Source organism: Crassostrea angulata, chromosome 2 (assembly GCF_025612915.1).
Source record: "Crassostrea angulata isolate pt1a10 chromosome 2, ASM2561291v2, whole genome shotgun sequence".
Taxonomy (NCBI): Eukaryota; Metazoa; Mollusca; class Bivalvia; order Ostreida; family Ostreidae; genus Magallana; species Magallana angulata.
Genome location: NC_069112.1, coordinates 65353674 through 65363536, shown reverse-complemented (window position 1 = coordinate 65363536; position 9863 = coordinate 65353674). Strand labels below are relative to the sequence as shown.

Genomic DNA, 9863 nt, shown 5'->3' with positions numbered 1-9863 from the left:
ATTTACTGACCATGGCCAACGTCCCGCAAACGTGTTGGTGCAATGTCGCGCCGATGAGCAAAATTACATTGGGTCGATGTTATTTTTCGACATTGGGGCCCACGTAAATGATAAAATCGGACCAACTCTAGGCCAATATAAGCTTGCTATCTGGTATTATCCTAGATAGTTTACAATTCCAGAAACAGAAGCACATAAAATGCTATAAAGGAGTTACAAATTTTTATCCATGACAAATCTTACATCTGATCAGCTATTTTTATTAAAGTATTGAACCAGATTTTATAAAAGCAATTATTATACCTCAATATGATTACTTTATATAACGCGACATCTGATTGGTTGTAGACAATCACGTGACCGGGCGACAAAATGTCGTGTTTCGGTGAATAAGTATCATATCTCACCTCTTCGGAAATCTCGAGTTTTTTTTCATCCCAAAGGTATGAAAAAGCCAATATGAGCATGCGATGTTGACAAATATGATGAAATCAAAAAAAATTAATCATTTAAATTCTCTTTATGTTACAAAAATCAATTTTAATATATTTGATTTGAATTTATGAAAACAAAGATAGACAATCAAGAAATAACCCCCAAAATTACGACGATATTGATTTCGACAAGTCGAATTTTTTTTTAAAATCGACGTATGTTATATAATAATTTGTTGTTCGGTATAATTAAAACTTTGAATGCATGAATGTTCGGAAATTTTGAAGATTTATTCCCCCAGAATAATTATATTCCCCTCGGGCAAAGCCGTCGGTAAATATGATTTTCTTGGAAATAAATCTTTATATTTCCCTCACCATCATGCAATACATATATATTGAACAAAATAACAGAGGAATTTTGGATTAAGACTTTCCACTTCAGGAAGAATGACTTGGAACAGAAAGAATATCTCCCTTAAACATTGAAGTCCACCCCTCGGTCTGCTTAACACTTCCCGTTATGTAGCGGACATTTGAACTTATTCTCGGCACTGGGTTTCCAGTAGATGTCAATTGAACGCGATGACCCCGGTATATCAAGAGTAATCATCCAACTTTCAAATATCTTAAGGATGTCTACACCAATAAAGAACATGACTATTTTTTTTTACATGCATTTATATTCAACAGAAGGTACCAAAACCAGTAGTAAGAAAACCTTAAAGTATAAATAGGTCATACGAATTGGTTTAGTGATAAACAAATGGTAAATCGTTGACAATCAGTTCATACTTTCATGCAACTATACAATGTATAATGCAACTCAGTCGATCTACGCTCCAAAACTGTAACCAACACACTCTACGAACGCACTCACACGGTGACACATTCATTCGTACCTAAACTCACTCGAACACCACTACACTCCCCTCCTTTTTGAATAAAGGAGGTACCCCTGTACCACGGATATATGAGTCACGCTTGTTCCTTAAGATTTTCAAAATATAGTTAAATCGTTCTCCCTCTGCGAATAAAAAAACAAATTAAGAAATTGTTTATCTTAATTATCAACTTTTTGGAAACTCGTGTTTTTTCTTTACATTAGCCTGATTTAAACTTGGTGCCATATAAACCCATTTTAGTCACGCTCACCGTGGACTCAAATGTGACCAATTAGTGATATATATATATATATAAATAGTTTAACTAACTAGAAGTTACCTCACTACATCTATACTTATACTTTTTAAGACACTACGTCACAAGATGGCGATTTACATGTTTTGTTAAACTATTTATATCGTTCAATAGGGTTATTTATCGTCGTAGCTCAGTGGTTAAAGTATTTGGCTTCTGAACCGCAGTTCATGAGTTTGAATCCGCCTGAAGCTTTAGTTCATGTATACTGAATTAAATTTTCAAAAATGTAATTTTCATCCGAAATTACACATTTTTTGCCCATTGAACTTAAACAATTCTTATCCATTATGATATGTATCTTAATCAATTAATTTTCTGCTGATTTGAGAAAATATTTCCAGGTGTAGTGAGCATCCTTAACAACTATTCCAGGTTTACTATTTAATACGAGATGACATGGTAAAGCTTATCAAACTTAATTTATATTATCCCATTTCTTGAACTGATTAATCATAAAAAGAAGAAAAATAATTGAGGCTTATCTGTAGTCTCTTGGTTGCAATATTACATGTTTGTTATATTAATTTCATCACAATAAAACGTACTTGAGTAATTTCAACTGGCCCGAAAGAAAGTAGGTTTGTATTCTCAACGGCGGAAGCATCCGCCATTGATAAAATCCGTGGCCGACGGAATTCTTCTAATGCGGCCCTCTCCCCTTCCGTCATAGTTCCACTTGTGTCCATTATCTGAAATATGAAAATTGTAATTGTGTATTATTTTAGATACAAATCACTTCAAAAATTTCATATCATGTAAAAATTGACTTTAAGCGATTATGGGAATTTATAAATTTTGCTCATGTTAATACATGTAATACAGCATCGGCTTTCAGTTCGAGTCCAAAGACTGGGTGGGAATTATTCTTCAGTTTCTTGGCTTATTTCTTGTTGAAGGTACTCAGTGTGGTTATCTCTTCATTTCCCAAGACATTGAAATAGAATTTTGATGTTCTACCAGTGTCCGAAAACTTGGACGACATAATCCGGGTTTCCCCTACTTCTGTCACAAATTCTTTGATGTTCTAAAGAAATAAAACCGAATTTGACGAGCAATGAATTTGATATACATGTATTAATATAATGATAAGTATCTATTTTCTTTTTACATCTTCCCTACTACCCCCCACCCCACCTCACTGCCGGCCACATGGCATCCCCCTTCCATCTTCGCTGTGCAAAACACAAGTTCTGCTCTTGAGAAAAAAATGGAGCGAAACAGTTATCATGAATTTATTTAAAAGTTACTCGGCAGGAAAATGCTTAGAAAATATTTTTGTAAAATACTCGGTGTTTGTGAAAGTGAGGGATTTGGGGGGGGGGGGGGGGGGGTTAAAATGAACAAAAATTCACATAAGTGATGATAAAACATTTCAAAATTACTAGTACTTGGAAAAAAATAAGCACTCAATTAATTCGTATCAGCAATGAAAAAAGGCACGACATTCCATAACAGTTATTGCACGTGTTACTCGGAGTGTATGGACATTTACTGCAAGGTTTTGGTTTTTTAGTGGTTGCAAAAAAGTAAGCATGTCAGGGATTAGATAAATAAAATAGGCTTGAAATATTTTGAAAAAAAAATTCAACGTCCCAAACGGTTATGGGCCCTTAAACTCCCTCAATGTTAAAGGCAACTGATCTGAATCCAACGTGTTTTACCAATGATGGAAAATAATTATATATCAAATTTTACGTTGCATTATATTAATTTCCCCCTGTATTAAAAATTCTGTACGTCTATTTATTTGGAATGGTTACATAAAAAGAATTAAAACATGCATAAAATACATATATAATTATATAATTTGAATTATATACATACATTAAATCTTACATTTCTTGCTATTTCTGCGTACAAGAAGTAAACATCACCTCAGTGTTTCTCATTTAATGTTATAAAAGTTAGAGCCATTGGCATTTTTTTTATTTCGTATCAATAAAGCGATTGAAAATCATTTTATTTCATCAATATGTATATAATCAGCATATACGTATAAGAATATCCCAAGATTATACACAATACAAAGCATTGTCCGATGACTTCACAGAATCAGTCTGTGCAAGTCTGAAATCAATGAGGCCAAAGTTGAAACGGGGTTTAACCACAGAAGAGAATAATTCAAATTCCGATTAATATAAATCTGTTCAAATTAACGAGGCCGGGTCTAATTTGTTTTGCCCTATATTTTTGAATGAAATTTTTTACATGAATTTCTACTGATATAATTATTATTTTAAGATAAAAATAAGACAGAAAGAGTACGCATGCTTTCGCGCAGCGTTTCATTTGTATTGTGACGTCATCTTTTTGCGTTGTTGACGCCTTGGCGTGATAGTTTCAACTGCAGATATTTAGCAAAATTTGTTGAAAAAAGCTCGTTTGATGCGTAAAATTGATTTTATATTGTGGAATAAACTTAAATGTCTCGAACTATTAGCTATATTTAGGCTCGTGAAGAGGGTTCAGCAAGCCCAGCCCTCATGTTTTCTTAACCCGCCTAAATATAGCTTAATTCATATATTTCAAGACAGAAACCATGTTTTTTTTTATATTTATTACCCTTAATATGTGATGTAATATATGTATTATCCCCTCGCGCAACTTGATGCGAAGGGGATATGGCATCGCTACCTTGCGTGTGTGTGTTTGTATGTGTGCACTCCATTTCAATTTTCTATTAAATTAGAAAAAGCCTTCCAATAGAATTTCCTCAACCTGTGCACAAATATGCCTCATTGTAAAGATTAAAACAAATGCAATGTCATATTAATTGGTCAAATTTTTATGCAAAAACTTAGATAAAATTACACCATTGTAAAGGAGGGGGCATACAGTATGACAAAACTCGTTCAAGACTAAAAATATTTACTATAGATTGCACACTTCTGTAAAATAACAAATAAAAAATACATGTGCCTTTCCAAACCATTATACTATTACAAATTATTATTTCATTAAATCAATGTCATAATCAATCGAAATTGCTGAGTAAGTGTTATCAATCGTCCACTTCACTTCTTTGAAACCAAAGTGAAGGTAAGCAGTTCAAATCAACAACTTGATATTTTTTGGATTTAGATCTAGTACAGGTAAAGAAAATGTAGTTTTTGCAGTAATGGAGGGTAAGTGGAATATGGTCTTCTCATCAACATAACTATATATTCCTAAATAATGATCCCTACACACAATAACTCATGTCGCGAGGGGATGCACACCATATTCAAAATTATCAAATTGTAACAACTTTAACATTTATGAATGCAAGAACAAATGCTTGACAAGTACAAAAGTTGAAGTTGAATGTACCAAATGTATACAGTCAGTTTTCAACGCAGCACTACACAAGTCATTAAATGCAAACACATCGTCATCACATGTAGGTTCCAAAGAAGGGCGAGGAATGTCACTGATGACGGTGGTGTTCCTCATGGAACGCTTGTCATTACGTCGTAGGGACTCGGTGATACGAGTGACGATCCTCTTTCTCCACGAATCTTCACTTCAGGGTAGAAATAACACACAAACGTCTTCACCACGCCTTTCTAAACACGGTCAAGCTCCTGTTTGTTGTGGTTGCCACCACCGTACCAGTTGTAAGAAAACCGAAGGTTTCCTTCGCCGTAGAGTTCAGGCCACAGTTTTCTGCAGAGGTTAAGCGAAGTTACCGGCGTTCCGGGAATCTCTCACTATCCGGCGCAGTCCCTCAACATTGATCGCGTATTCCTCGGGTATGTCGTTCAGCAAGATGGTTGTCGACACGGCAACTGGAGCGATAGGATCCTGGCGCTTGCTTCGGATGTTCCTTGCGATGTCGATCAAGACGTTGGTGTTCAAGAGCAGTCTTCTGTGTGGCCTCATACGATGCAATGCGGCGATTGACAGCGTCCGACTTCTTCGTCAGGGTGTCGATGACTAGACGCATTTCCAACATTTCCTTCATCAAGGCCAGTTGAAAGGAACTTCCGGCGCCTTCTGCAGTGGAGTTGCGGTAGGGACGGAACCTTACGGGAGTGGTGCCCTGAACTGGAGTGGATGGCGTTCGTGGTTCACAGATTGGCGGAGCAGCTGACGCGGACGGGGCTTCATCAGTCTGACAGGTCGATTGATCAGCAGGCCCCAGCTCCGGCATTGCAGGTTGTTCAGCTGAGGGTTGTCCAACGGCAAGAACAGTTGCCCTGGGCTTCTCAGGTTTTGCCTAAAATATATTACAATTTGTTGGTCAAATTTTAAATATCTGAATGTACAGCGAACTCCGCCAACTCTTTAAAAATCGACGTATAAATAAAAAAAAAACCCAACATGTTTATGATATTTGCGGTCTGTTATTTCAAAGTATAAAGTTGATTACAAATACATGTACATAGTTGATATTTTTACAAATTATTAATATTATTACTTTTGATATTTTAACAAAAATATGATCGTGAATCGACGACCCTTCCCCGTTCAAGCGTGTGTAATGGAATTTTTGTTTTAAAATTATTTTCCAGTCTGCATTACTTTCTATCAGGAGTATGTCTGTTGTCATTTAAAGCAAGATATCTGTGAGCCAATGCTCACTAGTGATACCCCCGCTCTGATGTGAATATGCAAAATAAACAAAGTGGACATTTAACAGAAAGCTGGCATCCGATTGGTACAGAAATATATCCCACAATATGGCATGCCTAAACAAATAGTGTGTTAAAATTTCAAGCATCTGCGATAAATAGCTGCTGAGAAATCTTTGACGAAAATTTGTTTGAAAATTTTGGCTAAAATAAACAAAGTACTCATTTAACAAGAAGATGACGTCCGATTGGTACAGAAATATATCCCATAATATGGCATGCCTAAACAAACACTGTGTAAAAATTTCAAGCATCTCCGATAAATAGCTGCTGAGAAATCTTTGACGAAAATTTGTTTGAAAATTTTGTCAAAAAATAAACAAAGTCATTATTTAACAGGAAGTTGACGTCCGATTGATACGAAAATATATCCCACAATATGGCATGCCTAAACAAATAGTGTGTTAAAATTTCAAGCATCTGCAATAAATAACTGCTGAGAAATCTTTGACGAAAATTTGTTTGAAAATTTTGGCTAAAAATAAACAAAGTCGTCATTTAACAGGAAGTTGACACCCAATTGGTACAGAAATATATCCCACGATATGGCATGCCTATACAAATATTGTGTAAAAATTTCAAGCATCTGCGATAAATAGTTGCTGAGAAATCTTTGACGAAAATTTGTTTGAAAATTTTGGTTAAAAAATAAGCAAAGTCGTCATTTAACAGGAAGTTGACGTCCGATTGATACAAAAATATATCCCACCATATGGCATGCCTAAAAAAATAGTGTGTTAAAATTTCAAGCATCTGCGATAAATAGTTGCTGAGAATTCTTTGATGGAAATTTGTTTGAAAATTTTGGCAAAAAATAAAAAAAGTCGTCAATTAACAGGAAGTTGACGTCTGATTGGTACAAAAATATATACCACGATATGGCATGCCTATACAAATACTTTGTAAAAATTTCAAGCATCTGCGATAAACAGTTGCTGAGAAATCTTTGACGAAAATTTGTTTGAAAATTTTGGTTAAAAAATAAGCAAAGTCGTCATTTAACAGGAAGTTGACGTCCGATTGGTACAAAAATATATCCCACGATATGGCATGCCTTAACAAACACTGTGTTAAAATTTCAAGCATCTGCGATAAATAGTTGCTGAGATAAATGCGACAGAAATTTTTGTTACGGACGGACAGACAGACGGACGGACGGACAGACAGACAGACATACAAGGGTAAAACAGTATACCCCCTCTCCTTCGGAGCGGGGGTATAAAAACCCAGAGCTTTCTGTTATAAACCTGTGTGCATGCACTTGCAAGTAAAACTATTATAAAGATGAATAAAAGTAGAGCTACTAACCAATGCCTTTGTTCGCAGCATTAATTATGTACGTTATTAATTAGGATAATATATGTATAGATAATAAATAATATTGAAAATATTCATGGTGATTCTTGTAAAATACACGAATTTAATTTCATCGTCCTTAAAATCTTCTTCTCTAAAACCGCTTGACCAATTTCAACCAAATTTGGCACAGAGCATTCGTATGTTGAGGCAAATAGAAATTGCAAAAATAAAAGACCGATCTTTATTCAAAGAGGAGAAAACCTCAAAACTGTAGAAAAAGGGGGTGCATTTTAAAAATCTTCGTTTGAAGAAATACTCGGTCAAATTCATAGTAATTTAACATTTACAATCTTTATAGAAAGGAAAATATAAATTGCAAAATTTAAGGGCTAATTCTGTTTCAAATCTGAGTTATTACGGAAATTAAAAAAAAGGAAAGGGGTGCTCAATCAGTTTATAACTTAGGGTTCGGTATCCATGAGTCTTAGTAAAATGGGTAGGCAAAACCGGGCCAGGACGAAACAAAAGATGGGCAATAATTAATATGCTTATCTTATTAAAATTTTTAATTTTTAAAACAATTAAATAAAAAAAAGATATTTTACGGACCCGTATTTCTGTATTCGCTGTAAATATTGCTGAAAAACAATGCGTATTTTGGAATTGACGATTGCCGATCTCCCCGGCTGTTATTTTGCCCCGGCCCGGGTTTGCTCACCCATTTTACCAAGACTCGTATTCCATACTTATAAAACGAGGTTCTTTGTTTAAAGTAGCAATGACATATGATAAACGGGTCGATCTGACAATGATAAATTTGTTTGTTGTGCAACAGTTTGCGTAAGAGGGGAATCTTGGAAACATGCAAAATACGTTGGTACCGATTTTCCGAAGTAAATTGAGGCTAAATATTTCAATGCGTTGACAGTTTTCACATATAACAATGGTGTTAGCTTTCTTTGATTTTTGTTTCGTTTTCATTAGTTATGCTTTGTAACCTGTGAACTATCGCCTGTATTTTGTGATGTTCACGTATCAAACCAAACAGAGACTTCGGTAAATCAAAGAGTTAACTCTTTACCCGCGCAAGTTAAACAAAATCTGATGTATTCAACAAGGGGCCACATCGCTCACCTGAGCAACAATTGCCTTAATTCTGATCAAATTAGCATTAATGTATCAACATATCTTGACAACTAAGTACAGTAGATCTTCCTAAAAAAAATTGAAAAGCTGTCAATTTTAATGAACCTCTTTTTTTGGTAAATACCAAGCCCCTTTTGTTGATGTACCTGTAAGAAGATTTTTCTCTATTCCTATATACACCCCCCCCCCCCACCTCCCATTTCGTGGCCCCACTTTTCTCTAGGGAATCATGGTTTCATCAAACTTGAATCTACATAAACTGTGCTTTCACACTAAGTACTGAGTTTTGGACCGAAAACTTTCCCAGAATATTTTTAAAGATTATTTTTATATATTCCTATGTAAAAATTCAAACCGCCATCACGGCCCCGCCCTATCACTAAGGACTGATTTTGCAAACTTGAATTTACACTACCCGATGATGCGTCTACAACAAGTTTAAGCTTCTTTAGCAAAAACGTCTTTAAAAAGAAGATTTTTAAAGATTTTGTATATATTCCTATGTAAAAAGTCATCCCCCCTTGTAGCCTCTCCCTACCCCTTGACTATTATTTAAACAAACTTGAATTTATACAATCTGGGGATGCTTCCACTCAAATTTGGGCTTTCCTGGCCTAATAGTTTTGAGAAGATTTTAAAAGATTTTCTCTCTATATAAAAAATTATCCCCCATTGTGGCCCGCCCTACGCCCAGGGACCATGATTTGAACAAACTTGAATCTAAATTATCTGAGTATGGTTACACGCCAATTTGAGCTTTCTTGGTCAAATAGTTTTTAAAAGAATTTTTTTTAAAGATTGTCTCTATATATTCCTGTATAAAAATTTATCCCCCAATTGTGGCCCCAACCTACCCCCGGGGGCCATGATTTGAACCAACTTAATGTACACTATCTGGGGATGCTTCCACTCAAATTTGAGCTTTCCTGGCCTAATAGTTTTTGAGAAGAAGATTTAAAAAAAAAATCCTCTATATATTCCTAAATAGAACTTGACCACCCAATTGTGGACCCTCCCTGTCCCCCGGGACCATGATTTGAACAAACTTGAATCTACACTATACATGTATGAGGATGCTCCCAATTTAATTTGAGCTTTCCTGGCCTAATAGTTTTTGAGAAGAAGATTTTTAAAGATTTTCTCTATGTATTCCTAGGTAAAACTTGAT

The 9863-nt window shown here is 35.2% G+C and overlaps 1 pseudogene; it reads right to left on the bottom strand.

Moving 5' to 3' along the window:
- Positions 1-2225: 2225 nt before the first annotated feature.
- On the bottom strand, positions 2226-9056 carry LOC128174712 (uncharacterized; annotated as a pseudogene).
- Positions 9057-9863: the final 807 nt, after the last annotated feature.